The sequence below is a fragment of the Salmo trutta genome, chromosome 33, assembly GCF_901001165.1.
Source record: "Salmo trutta chromosome 33, fSalTru1.1, whole genome shotgun sequence".
NCBI classification, from domain to species: Eukaryota; Metazoa; Chordata; class Actinopteri; order Salmoniformes; family Salmonidae; genus Salmo; species Salmo trutta.
Window position 1 is genome coordinate 6,082,673 of NC_042989.1, and position 15,239 is coordinate 6,097,911.

At 43.4% G+C, this 15,239-nt stretch overlaps 1 protein-coding gene across 4 annotated transcripts in view; it reads left to right on the forward strand.

The window, feature by feature from the left end:
* LOC115172297 (alpha-(1,6)-fucosyltransferase) overlaps positions 1-15,239 on the forward strand; it is a 120,372-nt gene that overhangs the window by 53,538 nt on the left and 51,595 nt on the right. The window contains exon 1 of one of the 4 annotated variants that reach the window (XM_029729614.1): positions 14,308-14,414. The exons of the other annotated variants lie outside the window; for them this stretch is intronic. The gene's annotated coding sequence lies outside the window, so the exon portion shown is untranslated. Of the gene's footprint in view, positions 1-14,307; positions 14,415-15,239 lie in introns of those variants that run through there. 4 annotated transcript variants of the gene reach the window in all.

Genomic DNA, 15,239 nt, shown 5'->3' on the forward strand with positions numbered 1-15,239 from the left:
CTGTGTGTGTGTGTGTGTGTGTGTGTGTGTGTGTGTGTGTGTGTGTGTGTGTGTGTGTGTGTGTGTGTGTGTGTGTGTGTGTGTGTGTGTGTGTGTGTTTGTGTCTGTTTGTGTGTGTGTGTGTGTGTGTGTCTGTTGGCTTTGCCGGTGGACTTGGCACAGTTAGAACAACAACCTTCTCAGTGTAATCTCCGCAGTAAGCAGAGAGCTCAGGGAAAAAAAAGCCCAAACAAAAGCTATTGAGCGATGTTGAAATTAAAACTTGATGAAGCTCCATAAATAAAGCGCGTGTTGCCTGGAAACACTTGGTTTTATGCAACCTCTCCTTTTCTAAACTGTGTCTCGGCGAGTCAACCCTAGCAACGGCGTGAAGAAAAACACAGGAGGGCTAGCACGATTGGTTAGCTCCAGCGCCTGGACTGTGGGTTAGAGTAGGGACACGGTGGGTGAGGATGGAATGTGAGTGGGCATTAAGGGAATAGGTAAAGGATTGGCTGTGAGTCTCAAGCACCTGCGCTCTAGAGTTAGTTAGCTCCTGCACCTGGGCTGTGGGTAGGGACGAGGCTAGGATGGGCTGGTAGAAATAGAGCGGCTCCAGGGAGAAGACGGGCCGTGGGTAGGGAGCTTGCATTAGCTCCAGCACCTGGACTGTCGGTAGGGACTAAGGAGAGGATGGGGGCACATTGGCTGTAATGGGTCCTCCCAGAGAGGGAATGAACCGAGGGGCTGTGCTGTGTTGCCATTTCATGGTGCTCACATCTCTCATTTATTATTTAGAATTTTTATTTCACCTTTATTTAACCAGGTAGGCTAGTTGAGAACAAGTTCTCATTTACAACTGCGACCTGGCCAAGATAAAGCAAAGCAGTGCGACAAAAACAACAACACGGAATTACACGTGGGATAAACAAACGTACTGTCAATAACAATAGAAAAATATCTATACAGTGTGTGCAAATGAAGTGAAGAGGTATGGCAATAAATAGGCCAATAGTGGCGAAGTAATTACAATTTAGCAATTTACCTTGGAGTGATATATGTGCAGATGAGGATGTGCAAGTAGAAATACTGGTGTGCAAAAGAGCAGAAAAAACGAAAACAAATATGGGGATAAGGTAGGTAGTTGGTTGGATGGGCTATTTACAGCTGCAGCTACAGTGTACAGCTGCAGTGATCGGTAAGCTGCTCAGATAGCTGACGCTTAAAGTTAGTGAGGAAGATAAAAGTCTCCAACTTCAGTGATTTTTGCAATTCGTTCCAGTCATTGGCAGCAGAGAACTGAATGGAAAGGCGGCCAAAGGAGGTGTTGGCTTTGGGGATGACCAGTTTAATATACCTGCTGGAGCGCGTGCTACGGTTGGGTGTTACTATGGTGACTAGTGAGCTGAGATAAGGTGGAGCTTTACCTAGCAAATACTTATAGATGATCTGGAGCCAGTGGGTTTGGCGACGAATATGTAGCGAGGACCAGCCAACGAGAGCATACAGGTCGCAGTGGTGGGTAGTATATGGGGCTTTGGTGACAAAACGGATAGCACTGTGATAGACTGCATCCAATTTGCTGAGTAGAGTGTTGGAGGCTATTTTGTAAATGACATCGCCGAAGTCAAGGATCTGTAGGATAGTCAGTTTTACAAGGGTATGTTTGGCAGCATGAGTGAAGGATGCTTTGTTGAGAAATAGGGTTTAACTTTGGATTGGAGATGCTTAATGTGAGTCTGGAAGGAGAGTTTACAGTCTAGCCAGACACCTAGGTATTTATAATTGTCCACATATTCTAAGTCAGAACTGTCCTCAGTAGTGATGCTAGTCAGGTGGGCGGGCGCGGGCAGCGATCGGTTGAAGAGCATACATTTAGTTTTACTAGCATTTAAGAGCAGTTGGAGGCCACGGAAGGAGTCTTGTATGGCGTTGAAGCTTGTTTGGAGGTTTGTTAAAGGAAGAAGGGCCAGAAGTATACAGAATGGTGTCGTCTGCGTAGAGGTGGATCAAAGAATCACCCGCAGAAAAAGCGACATTGATATATACAGAGAAAAGAGTCGGCCCGAGAATTGAACCCTGTGGCACCCCCATAGAGACTGCCAGAGGTCCGGACAACTCTCATCTAAATGTTTATAGCCAGGAAGAGCCCTGCTCACACATCCTACACATCCTGTGTGTGTGTGTGTGTGTGTGTGTGTGTGTGTGTGTGTGTGTGTGTGTGTGTGTGTGTGTGTGTGTGTGTGTGTGTGTGTGTGTGTGTGTTTGATCAGGAGAGATGACAGCAGGAGGGTGGCTGATAATGGAGTAATGGAGACTGAAAAGCAGTAGCTGGCAACACACAACACAGACTCTGCAGGGTTTCACAAGTAGCTCAAGCTCTATCCCTCCATTCTCCCCATCTGCATGAAGCTCCAATTCCCACCACTATAAAGGATTCCTTTTGAGATGCAACAGATCCGTGAACAAAGCCTTGCTGCCGTCCATTGTGGCTCAGAGATTTGAGAAGGTTATCGGGCGCTGTGAGGGGTCGCCTTCCTTCTCCCAGTCTTTTAATCAGGTGATGGGTTCCCTGCCACACTGTCAGAGATCACTGGCCCTCCATTGTGGCTCTAACATCAGAGGGTCAGAGGGTGCCACTCTGCTAAAATCAGATGGCAATCACTGGGGAGATAGCCCTGGTTGTGTTCCCTGGTCTCTGGGATTAGGACCTCAGTCTCTCTGTCTGAGATAAAACAAAGCTTACTGTCTCTCTCTCTCTCTCCATCTCGCTCTCTCTCACTGACCCGTGCTGTCTGGCTTGGAACTGCCACATCTCAGAGAAGTTCCAGCAAGCAACAGCTTTATCCATATCATCTCTTTAAGTGTTTTAGTGCTGACGTGGAATCTCTTCTGCTCTCGCCTCCGCTCCCCCTCCTCTCCTCTCCATCCCTCGCTTCTTCTCATCTCTCCTCTCCTCCATGTGCTCTGTGTGAGTGGAGGTAAGGCAGCCAGGCAGACTCGAGTCTTTCTACACTTCATCTCTATCGGAGCAGCTCTCTCTCACCCTCTTCCTCTTTCTCCGACCCCCCCCCCCCCCACCACCACCACACACACTTCTTTCCTCTGTCCCTCTCTCCTTCTCTCCTCTGTTGTAGTGTGATTCAGCGGTGGAGGGAGATTAGTTCTCCATCTCTAACCAGGCTGTGGCTGTGGCTCCATCAGTACAGCTCATTAACCTGGGTAACCCTCAGATCGATACGTTGGGGGGATAGTGAACAGTGAACAGAGGTGGCAACCCCAGACTACAAACAACAACCCTATCCGTGACACACACGAGCTAGTGATGCTCAGGTTGAGTCGTAACCCGCAGTCCCCGCGGGTAATATCTGCGGTACGGGCAGGTTGAATAAAGAGAAAAAAAGACCTTAAATCCATAAATGTATAATTCTTGTGCATTTTTTATCTATAGGCTACATTAAGATTTTTCTTTCATTATTAGGCTATCCGACATTACTTCATAAGCCTAAGCTTTAGGACATAACTGTACGCTCCCCAAATATATTACACACCAATCGCCAAATGCTTTTTGGAATGGGCAGAAAAAGGACGATGTCAAAGTTTCATTCAATAAAAGAAAAGCCGTAAAATGGAGAGTTGAAAATAAAGATAGGGAAGGGACAATGAAAGTCCTGTTCCGGGAAAGATTTGGTGAAGTGATAAAAAAGATGATGGCAGTTCCAGCTATGTTATGTGTGATGGTTGTGAGGCGCAACAAGACAGGGAATTCAAATAGGCCTATGGCACGTCAAGGGAACTGGAGTCTACAGTTCAGATGGGTTCAATGGAAACTGAAATCTGGGCACTGACTGTAGGTCTATAACCTCTCACATAGCCTCAATATTAACTCCTGCGGAATTAAGCATTTCTTGCAGTAAAATGATACACAAATATAAGCTGTTTTTGTTTTTTACTCGGGAACAGGAGTGGAGAAATATGATTTCTTTCTTTCAGCATCTGGAGAGAACGCAAAGGCGCAGTTAGATACCGTCTGTAGAGGTGGTTTCTTTACCAGCATCATAAAAGCTGATCGTATTTCAACCACATAAAATAAGCATCCAAGTCGAACTGAAATCTTATCAGAAAAATGTTGGGTCATTTTAACAACTTTCTATATCCTTAAAACCGGTCAAACTGATGTCATTTTGAAATTGTGCACGGGAAAAAAGTTCATTTTTTGGGGGTTATTGCAGAAACACGGTGCTTTGCTGGTGACAGTGTCAGTGATTTATTTAGAATTCAAGGCACACTTAACCAGCATGGCTACCACAGCATTCTGCAGTGATAAACCATCCCATCTGGTTTGGGCTTAGTGGGACTATCATATGTTTTTCAACAGGACAATGACCCAACACACCTCCAGGCTGTGTAAGAGCTATTTGACCAAGAAGGAGAGGGATGGAGTGCTGCATCAGATGACCTGGCCTCCACAATCTCCCGACCTCATCCCAATTGAGATGGATTGGGATGAGTCGGACCGCAGAGTGAAGGAAAAACCTTTATTACAGTGAATACTCAAAATAATTGAATTCATCCTTGAGTGCAATTTCTGAAATGGAACGGTTTATTTATTGTTTAAGCTAATTATTCAATGCTTCCTTTATTTTATTTTAAAACTAAAATGCTTGATTGCATTTCACATCATGAATGACTCGTAGGCTGTGATGACATGAACAAATTAATGATTGATACAGTAGCCTATGTCAGTACTAAAATACAGGCCTAAGTAAGTTACCGTATTAAGATTAAACAAGATGCACTCTTAGGCCTACAGCTCAATGGTGGTTATACAAAGCTGCTATTCTAAACCTATTAATGATAATGACATTATTATTATTATTATTATTATTATTATTATGATCGTCATTATAATAATAATAGTAATACTAACATAAAGATCAAGAGAGTGAAAAGTGTAAAGCTTTTATTACAGCAAAGCAAAAAACGGCTGAATTTGTGAAATTGTTTACTTGACATGTAGTTGCGTGAGGCTTGGTGCTCACTGAATCAGTAGGCTTTTAAACCAACACTCACACAGGCAACAGAAGCAGGATCTGTCTTATTTCTGCAGATATATATATTGATGATTTATAAAGCCAGGCAAATTTAACAGTTAGGCTGTTGATTATAGACCTATTTAAGTTGCTTTCCTCACCTTTCTTAGACAATAAGGCAAGAGCTGTTTTCTCGTCTCTTAACTCTGCTGCTGCCTCCGCCGCATTGTTCTCAACACCTAGTTAACATTGCTATAATGCACATAGCAACATGGTCTAGGGAAAAGACGCCAATTCAACAACACACTGATGTGTTTCAGAACCGTGGACAGCGACCACTATCCAACGCGGGAGAAAGCGCATTTGTTAAAAAATAATATAATTATTATTAGTGTTGCACCGTTGTTCTTATGTAATATAACCATATACAATTTCAGTAGCACATGACCGACTGATGGACTGTGCCATCCACACGGCCTCCACAATGGATCAGTCCACTTGGTGTCTTGTACACCATGATATTTTGAGTACATTTTTTGCCACTGATCGACTAAAGATATCTCGGTCGACCAACAGCCAATCGCCCAAACGTTCAACCAGTTGACTAAATGGCGGTCAGCCCTAATACACACAATCCCCCAACCCCCTCGTTGCTGACCCCTGTGACACACTGACCTCTACGGTGGAGAGGATAGGCCTCTCTGCTCTACACACACACACACACACACACACACACACACACACACACACCTAAATGTCAGAGCTGGACTAGTTGTGTTGGAGCACACCTCACACCTGCCGCCCCTGTTCCTGAGGGTATTTTTAATTATGGTCCCAGAAAATATGGAATCTGTGCCCCAAATGGCACTCTATTCCCTTTACTAGGCATTCTGTTGGCTAAAGCCCTATGGGCCCTGGTCAAAGGTAATGCACTATTACAGGGAATAGGGTGCCATTTGGGACGCAAACATGGAGATTAGTAGGGCTCTGTTTTTTTTGTAAGCCTATGTCACAAAGTAAGAGGGAAAGAGTGACCCCCAAGGCATCAATATCTTTCATGACATTTACAAAGGAAATTGTTGAGGAAAGAATGAATTTGAGCCGTGTGTGTGTGCCAGGGTGTGTGTGTGTGCCTGTGTGTGTGTTTTTACATTACAAAACATAAACGTCTTATTATACTGTATCTAAACATCACATATACATCTGACCTTACTGTATATAGCATATATACACATTCATGTGTATGTTTATCTACATTACATCAGGGCTCTAAATTAAGGGCGTCCCGTCCGGTTCAAAACCGATGTTGGGACAGCTGCGGAATTATAGGCCAGAAAAATATAAAATGCATACAACAGTGGTTCCATACTAAGATGTTTAAACACAATAACAAGGCTGAGGAAGTTGATAAACTATGACTAATTCACATTACACGCGCAGCAATGTGTTCACTCGTCTCGGCCATATGTGTGAATGTTCCAAAATTCTGTTACGCGAGAACACCATTTCTAAATGCACACCTGACAGACATGGATATACAGCCTAATGGTAGAAACTTAGAAACAGGGAATATCTGAAGATGCAGCAATAGGATTGTGTCTTACTGACTTTGGACAGTGGAAGAATAATTGCTGGTTTTAATGGCATATCAGGAAGTCTTAGCTTTTTTTCCAAGAGTGGATTTTGGCTGTAGGCTATTAAAAGCAAGGTATGGCTAAGTAAAACATCCAGTTTTCAAAAAATGAAATGGCTGGCTAGGCATCGTATATGTAATTATTTAGGTTATGGAAATGTATCATATTAGAATATCATTCCAATTTGCTGTGGCATTTGCATTGTCTGTAGGCTATGGCTAGCTACTATGGTATTCTTAAGTAATAAGGCCCGAGGGGGTGTGGTATGTGGCCAATATACCACGGCTAATGGCTGTTCTTTGCACGACGCAATGCGGAGTGCCTGGATACAACAGTCCTTAGTCGTGGTATATTGGCCATATCGCAAACCCCCGAGGTGCCTTATTGCTATTATAAACTGGTTACCAACGTCATTAAAAAATACATGTTTTGTCATACCCGTGTTATACGTTCTGATATACCACGGCTGTCTGCCAATCAGCATTCAGGGCTCAAACCACCCAGTTTCTAATAGAGAATATAGTTGTATCTCCCTGACCTGAACCAAAGGTGCGCTGCTACAGTACACTGCCTAGCTGGGTGCTGTGCGTGCGTACTTGAAGAGCTGAGTGACAGATTAATTTTTAAAAGCGCTACGCACAGGCATAAAAGTTTAATTTACTTGAAACAGAAGTCTATTGAAGTGATACTTTGTCCTTGTGTCCTTTGGCAATTTACATTGTTTTGTTCACAAGCTAGGTTATTTTCAATGTTTGAGTTTCAACTGCTAGGGAAGAGAAGCAACGCGGATATTAGTCAGATTTAGGGTGCGTTCGTAAATTCGCTCTGTCGATCTACTCCGATTTCAGAGCACTCTCATCTGAGTGGCTGATAGATTTTTTTTTTTCATCTACCTGCCACTGTGGCTGGTGTACCAAGAAGTACATTTTAGGCCCTGGCCGTTAGCAAGTGGTGGCGCTCAAAAAGGTCAAGGCGACCATTCTTCAGTGACTGAAGAGGGAGTGTAAAGCAGAGAAAGTGAAGGCTGGGGAACACACGTTCTTTATTGTATATTGTTGTATTACAGTGGGGGGGAAAGTATTTGATCCCCTGCTGATTTTGTACGTTTGCCCACTGACAAAGAAAGGATCAGTCTATAATTTTAATGGTAGGTTTATTTGAACAGTGAGAGACAGAATAACAACAAAAAAATCCAGAAAAACGCATGTCAGAAATGTTATAAATTGATTTGCATTTTAATGAGGTAAATTAAGTGTTTGACCCCCTCTCAATCAGAAAGATTTCTGGATCCCAGGTGTCTTTTATACAGGTAACGAGCTGAGATTAGGAGCACACTCTTAAAGGGAGTGCTCCTAACTGCAGCTTCTACCTGTAAAAAAGACACCTGTCCACAGAAGCAATCAATCAATCAGATTCCAAACTCTCCACCATGGCCAAGACCAAAGAGCTCTCCAAGGATGTCAGGGACAAGATTGTAGACCTACACAAGGCTGGAATGGGCTTCAAGACCATCGCCAAGCAGCTTGGTGAGAAGGTGACAACATTTGGTGCGATTATTTGCAAATGGAAGAAACACAAAAGAACTGGCAATATCCCTCGGCCTGGGGCTCCATGCAAGATCTCACCTCGTGGAGTTGCAATGATAATGAGAACGGTGAGGAATCAGCCCAGAACTACACGGGAGGATCTTGTCAATGATCTCAAGGCAGCTGGGTCCAGAGTCACCAAGAAAACAATTGGTAACACACTACGCCGTGAAGGACTGAAATCCTGCAGCGCCCGCAAGGTCCCCCTGCTCAAGAATACATATACATGCCCATCTGAAGTTTGCCAATGAACATCTGAATGACTCGGAGGACAACTGGTGAAAGTGTTGTGGTCAGATGAGACCAAAATGGAGCTCTTTGACATCAACTCAACTTGCTGTGTTTGGAGGAGGAGGAGGAATGCTGCCTATGACCCCAAGAACACCATCTCCACCGTCAAATATGGAGGTGGAAACATTATGCTTTGGGGGTGTTTTTCTGCTAAGGGGACAGGACAACTTCACCGCATCAAAGGGACGATGGACGGGGGCCATCTACCATCAAATCTTGGGTGAGAACCTCCTTCCCTCAGCCAGGGCATTGAAAATGGGTAGTGGATGGGTATTCCAGCATGACAATGACCCAAAACACACGGCCAAGGCAACAAAGGAGTGGCTCAAGAAGAAGCACATTAAGGTCCTGGAGTGGCCTAGCCAGTCCCTAGACCTTAATCCCATAGAAAATCTGTGGAGGGAGCTGAAGGTTCGAGTTGCCAAACGTCAGCCTCAACCTTAATGACTTGGAGAAGATCTGCAAAGAGGAGTGGGACAAAATCCCTCCTGAGATGGGTGCAAACCTGGTGGCCATCTACAAGAAACGTCTGACCTCTGTGATTGCCAACAAGGGTTTTGCCACCAAGTACTAAGTCATGTTTTGCAGAGGGGTCAAATACTTATTTCCCTCATTAAAATGCTAATCATTTTATAAAATTTTTGACATGCGTTTTTCAGGATTTTTGTTGTTGTTATTCTGTCTCTCACTGTTCAAATAAACCTACTATTAAAATGATAAACTGATCATTTCTTTGTAAGTGGGCAAACGTACAAAATCAGCAGGGGATCAAATACTTTTTTCCCTCACTGTATGTTTTTTAATGGGGTGGAATGTAATGTCTCTAACGTAAGTTTATTCAGTAACCAGTTCACAATAACATTGTTCTCGCTTAGATGTATTCTATTCATGTGGTTAGCATGTTCAACTAATACATTATAGTGTCTGTTTTCATTAAGATGCAAAAAAAAAAAAGAATCTTAACAAATTACGTTTTTGTAATATAGACTGTATCTGTCTCAGAAATACACCAATTACTGTACTTAAAGCACTGCAAATTACCTAGAGCCAGGTTGGCATATCAAAAAAAAAGTAAAGTATTTGAATTTTGGGACGGTTCAAGTTCATTTTGGGACAGTTGATATTGTACTTCGGAATGGTACCGGGACGGTGAGGAAAAAAGTTAGTCGCAAGCCCTGATTACATCCATTACAAACCTGTGACATGTTACCATAGCAGACAGGAGTGGAGGAAATTCCATTATAGGCCATATAAAAAAATCAAAAAATTTTCACATGTGCCAAATACAACAGGTGTAGAACTTACCGTGAAATGCATACGAGCCTTTAACCAACAATGCAGTGTTAAAAAAGTAAGTATGAAAAATGTGCTAAATAAACTAAAAGAAAAATAGTAACACAATAAAATAACAGTAGCGAGGCTATATAAAGGGGGTACCAGTACTGAGTCAATGTGCGGGGGTACAGGTTAGTTGAGGTAATTGAGGTAATATGTGCATTTGTAGGTAGGGGAAAAGTCACTATGCATAGAAAATAAACAGAGAGTAGTAGCAGCGTGTGTGTGTGTGTGCCTTTGTGTGTGTGTGTGTGTGGTTAGAGTCCAGTGACTGTACATCGAACCTGTGCAAGAGAGTCAGTGCAAAAACAAATAATAATAAAATAAAGGGGTCAATGAAAATAGTCTGGGTAAACATTTGATTTACTGTTCAGCATTCTTATGGCTTGGGGGTAGAAGCTGTTAAGGAGGCTTTTGGTCCCAGGCGTTTGGTACCGCTTGCCGTGAGGTAGCAGAGCGAACAGTCTGACTTGGGTGGCTGGAGTCTTTGACAATTTTTAGGGCCATACCCACTACCCTCTATAGTGCCATGCGGTCGGATGCTGAGCAGTTGCCATACCAAGCAGTGATGAAACCCGTCAGAATGCTCCCGATGGTGCAGCTGTAGAACTTTTTGAGGATTTAAGGTCCTATGCCAAATCTTTTCAGCCTCCCACGACTGTCTTGGAGGTTTTGAACCATGCTAGGTCCTTAATGATGTGGATGCTAAGGAACTTGAAGCTCTCAACCCGCTCCACTACAGCCCCGTCGATGTGGATGGGGGCATGCTCAGCCCTCCTTTTCCTGTAGTCCATGATCAACTCATTTGTCTTGCTCACGTTGAACATGTATGTGTTAATTTTATGAGGCTCTGTGTAAGGGGGAAATGATGCCTGTGCTTGTGTTAGCGTGTGTGTGTGTTGATGTGTGTGGGCAGGTGTAAACCCTACTGTACATCTGTAAATTATGGCAGATTACATTGCCCTCATCTAACGCTGGTCCTTGAGGGGGAGCATTACTACAACGCTTCTCTTTATCTATCTATCTCTTGCTCTCCCTCTGTTTCTCTCTATCTCTCTCTCTCTCCTCATGTTCGCACGCAACAGCTTATGTCAGCACAGGGAAGCACAGGGAAGCACAGCAGTTAAGTTTACTAAACATGTTTACAGTATTACCTCAATGTACACTAACAACCACAATACCACCTTAACTAACAGGGCTACAATTACATCTATTTTTGTATTTCTTTTTATTTAACCTTTATTTAACTAGGCAGTTAAGAACAAATTCTTATTTTACAATGACTGCTTACCCTGTGCATTATCATCATTTTCACAATTTCACAGTATTATTCCAACCTCATAGTGTGGAGAGATATATATATATGTATATAAAACAATGGAAAATCACATTTGACTGGACTGGGCCTTTAATTGTGGTCCAAAAGCAGGGAGAAAGGACAAACACTCCCACAGCCACACACACACTGCCTATGGTGTTGCCTGGTAAAAGGTCAACTGTCACATTGGCTGACAGAGAGAGAGGACGTTCGTTGTGAGTTGAGCCAAACTAATTTCAGAACCCGTTCAGATCAACTCACAGAAGACAAACTGATGTCTTTAGTCTTTCTTCATTCCTTTAAACACAGTTCTTATTTCATTTGATCTCTCACTTACTCTCCTTGTCCCCAGACTCACTTATAGTCCCTACTAGAAGCACTGAGGAAAGGTCATTGAATAGTTATGACTAACATGGAGTCGGTCCATTTCCTTCATCTGAAATTGCACAGTGTATGAGGGCCTAGCTGTTAATCCTTGGCCTGAACAAACACATATGCGTGGACACACAGGCATCTACACACTGGCATGCCAATACAGCGGCACACACACTGCATACTCTCACACATTCAAATCAAATGTTATTTGTCACATGCACCGAACACAAGCGTGAAATGCTTACTTACAAGCCCTTAACCAACAATGCAGTTCAGGAAATTAGAGTTAAGAAATTATTTGCTAAATAAACGAAAGTAAAAAATAAAATAAAAAAGTAACACAATAAGATTACATAACAATAACGAGACTATTTACAGGGGGTACCGGTACCGAGTCAATGTGCTGCAAGTAGCAGCAGTGTAAAAACAATGGGGGGGGGGGGGGGGGGGGGGGGGGGGGTCAATGTAAATAGTAGCAGAGAGAACAGTCTATGACTTAGGTGACTGGAGTCTTGGACAAATTTCGGGTCTGCTGAGCGCAAACTTGAACGCTGTGAAAATTCTGTGCAACTTCCGTTCGCGCGTTCACAAGAATTTCGCTACACTCGCATTAACATCTGCTAACCATGTGTATGTGACCAATAAAATTTGATTTGAACACTGAGGCTGTACCTGCTTTAAGTTACTTTTAACAGTGGTCAAGTAGGCTACTGTGGCTATTTGATCATAATGTTGGCCAAAGTGGCCTACCATCAAAAACAAAGGAGAAAATGCATCCCATAACATTTTAACATGGAAATAGCTGTTCTATCGTTCACGTACGGTAGCAGCCAATGTATGGTGTTCAATGTAGACCTACATTTCATGAGACTTTGGAGGAAAAAAAACATGCAGGGCTTGACATTAACCTGTTAATCCACTTGTCCTTCAGACAAGGAGGTGACTAAAAATGTTGTTGTGTTGTTTGACTCAAGAATCCACTTTACAAAATAAAATGCATCATTATTCACATACCATTATTACAGAGAATCAGCTTTAAACCTGCAAAATTCTCTCCACCAACAAGAGGAGTGTGCAAAGTTTGTGTCATGAACAGTGCTTGACGATGTCCATTTGCCCACTAACATGGGGTGAACAGCTGCGGTGATCGCTCTCTATCCAATATCATAGACAGTGAGACAGACCTGCCCAGCAACCCTGACACTGTTTACATATGACAACACGTTGCACATTTTCTGACTTGATAAATACTGCACCAAACACCTTCGTTAGATGTAAAATTGCGCAACTAAAACATCCTTGAGTTATCTTAGATGCATACTGGGTATCTTGAGGAAGTGAAATAGGCTGTCTCGTGGGGGACAACCATCATTTACCAAAATGCGGAATTGGTAAGGAAACAATCCATGAACAACATTTTTTTTCTTCTAATGAGCAACAGAAAAACACACTTGCCAATCGGCGTGTTCAGTGGCTCTTTAAAGGTAAACATTCAATATGTCGATGTTGACATTTGGTTACCATGATAACATAACCCTGTGGTTGAAATTTCGCCCTCAAAATAACAGTTGATGGCTTTTTCACAATACGTTGAAACAGCGTTGATTCAACCAGTTTGTGCCCAGTGTGTAGCCTATATGAGGACAGACAGATGAGGCCTATCTGTAAGGCAGCATGCAGCTGTTGTGAATGTGTTGTTTGTTATCTCTCTGCCTGTTCTCCTATCTCCTCCCACAGCACTGACCGGACACGACCTCTCCTAACAAAACAACCCTGAACACATACACACAAACGCACGTACTGAAACACTCACACACACAACCTCTCTCCTTAGAAAATAACCTTAAAGCTTCTCCAAACACCAGATTGGCCTAGCAGATGTTGCTCACTTAATGTGACATTATTGAATATAACGATTTATGATATAAGAGAATCAGAAAAGCATCCCTTCCACCTGGTAATTCTGCGTCCATCGACCTAAAATTGCTTGCTAATTTACATTGTGTGTGTGTGTGTGTGTGTGTGTGTGTGTGTGTGTGTGTGTGTGTGTGTGTGTGTGTGTACTGTAGATCCACAGCCCCCCTACTGTAGAGGATCTCTGGCTTCCTCCTTTTCCACCTCACTGTAGGTGTGACAGCAGGGCTAAGCCAAGAATCACACACAGGCATGCACACACATACAGTACGTACACACACACGCACTCACACACTGGTCCAGTATGTTATGGCCCAGAAACACGCTGCAGATGTAAGGTGATAGCTGGCTGTGAGGCGTGTTTGTCCGTAGCAGGACAGGCACAGCAGCTCTGTTCTGGCAGCGCGGGTTGGCCTTTATTGGGATGACTGGAGTAGAGGCTTTCCCACATGGACCCGATATGCATAATCTTTTTAAATATAGAGACCCGTTCCAAACGGACCCGAGGACAACTAGACCCGTTCCGTATAGACCTGGTCGGATCCAGACCCTGGATCGACTATTAACCAGAGCTGATAAGGCGCCAGAGGAGCGAGAGAGAGGAGCCGCTTTAGCAGGCAGGGGAGGGGCTGTACTCACACGGGGAGCAGGGAGGACTGAGGGAGAGACAGCAACCAGCCAAGCACACTCGGACTATAGTAGACTAATAGCTGCCATAGGTAGGTTATTTATCATAAAATATGATTACGTAGTACCTGTCTTGACTGCATCAAACCTGCAGAAACTATTTAAGCTAGCTAGGCTAATTTCTACAATCTGCCTCCAGAAATAAAAGCTTCTCCCAAGTGGGTGTGACACCTACTCCTATTGCTTGCTGCGCTTCTGCTCGGATTCCACCTGGCGATCTGTTCACCGTCTGCCCTGGTCTGTCTCCCTCTGTCTGGTACAGGTACCTCCACCACACTCACCCCTTTCTTCCAAGCTTTCGCTCGCCTCCAGCACACACACACCGTTGGGGCAAGTGACTCTGAACTTACAATAGTCGTTATATATTAAAAAATGTTCTTGTGCATTTTGCTATTTGCCTCATGACTCCTGCATACTTTGTTGACTACAAACTTTCTTTCTTTACCCAACCGTGGGACAGACTATGTTTGTTCCCACGCTCGGGACTCTGACTCTCTGTTGGTTACACAGACTTTTGGCCTCCCATCCTATTCTAAACACCTCTCGCCGGCTTTGTATTCATGTTACCTGATGAAATTGCTGTATAATATGATCTTGTTGCCATCTGATGCACATTCAGATGTCATAAATCAGAACTGCAGAGCTCTCTCTGTACTATACTGTGCCTTGATTGTATTACTGTTGATGGTATCAGGAAATGTGCATGTACCCTGGCCCATCTACTGTTACTAGCCCCAATTCTGACTTGTGCTCTGATATCTGCTTCACTGATTGCTGCTCTCGTAAAAGCCTGGGTTTTCTGCATGTTAACACTAGAAGCTTATTACCTAAAATGGATCAATTGAAAGTGTGGGTTCACAGCTCCAATCCAGATGTGTTGGTCATTACTGAGACGTGGTTAAGAAAGAGTATTTTGAATACTGATGTTAACCTTTCTGGTTCTAACCTTTTTCGGCAAGACAGAGCTTCCAAAGGTGGGGGAGTGGCAATCTTTTCCAAGGATCACCTTCAGTGCTCAGTTGTCTCCAACAAGTCTGTCCCCAAACAATTTGATTTGCTGGTTTTAAGCATTAAACTTTCAAATAGC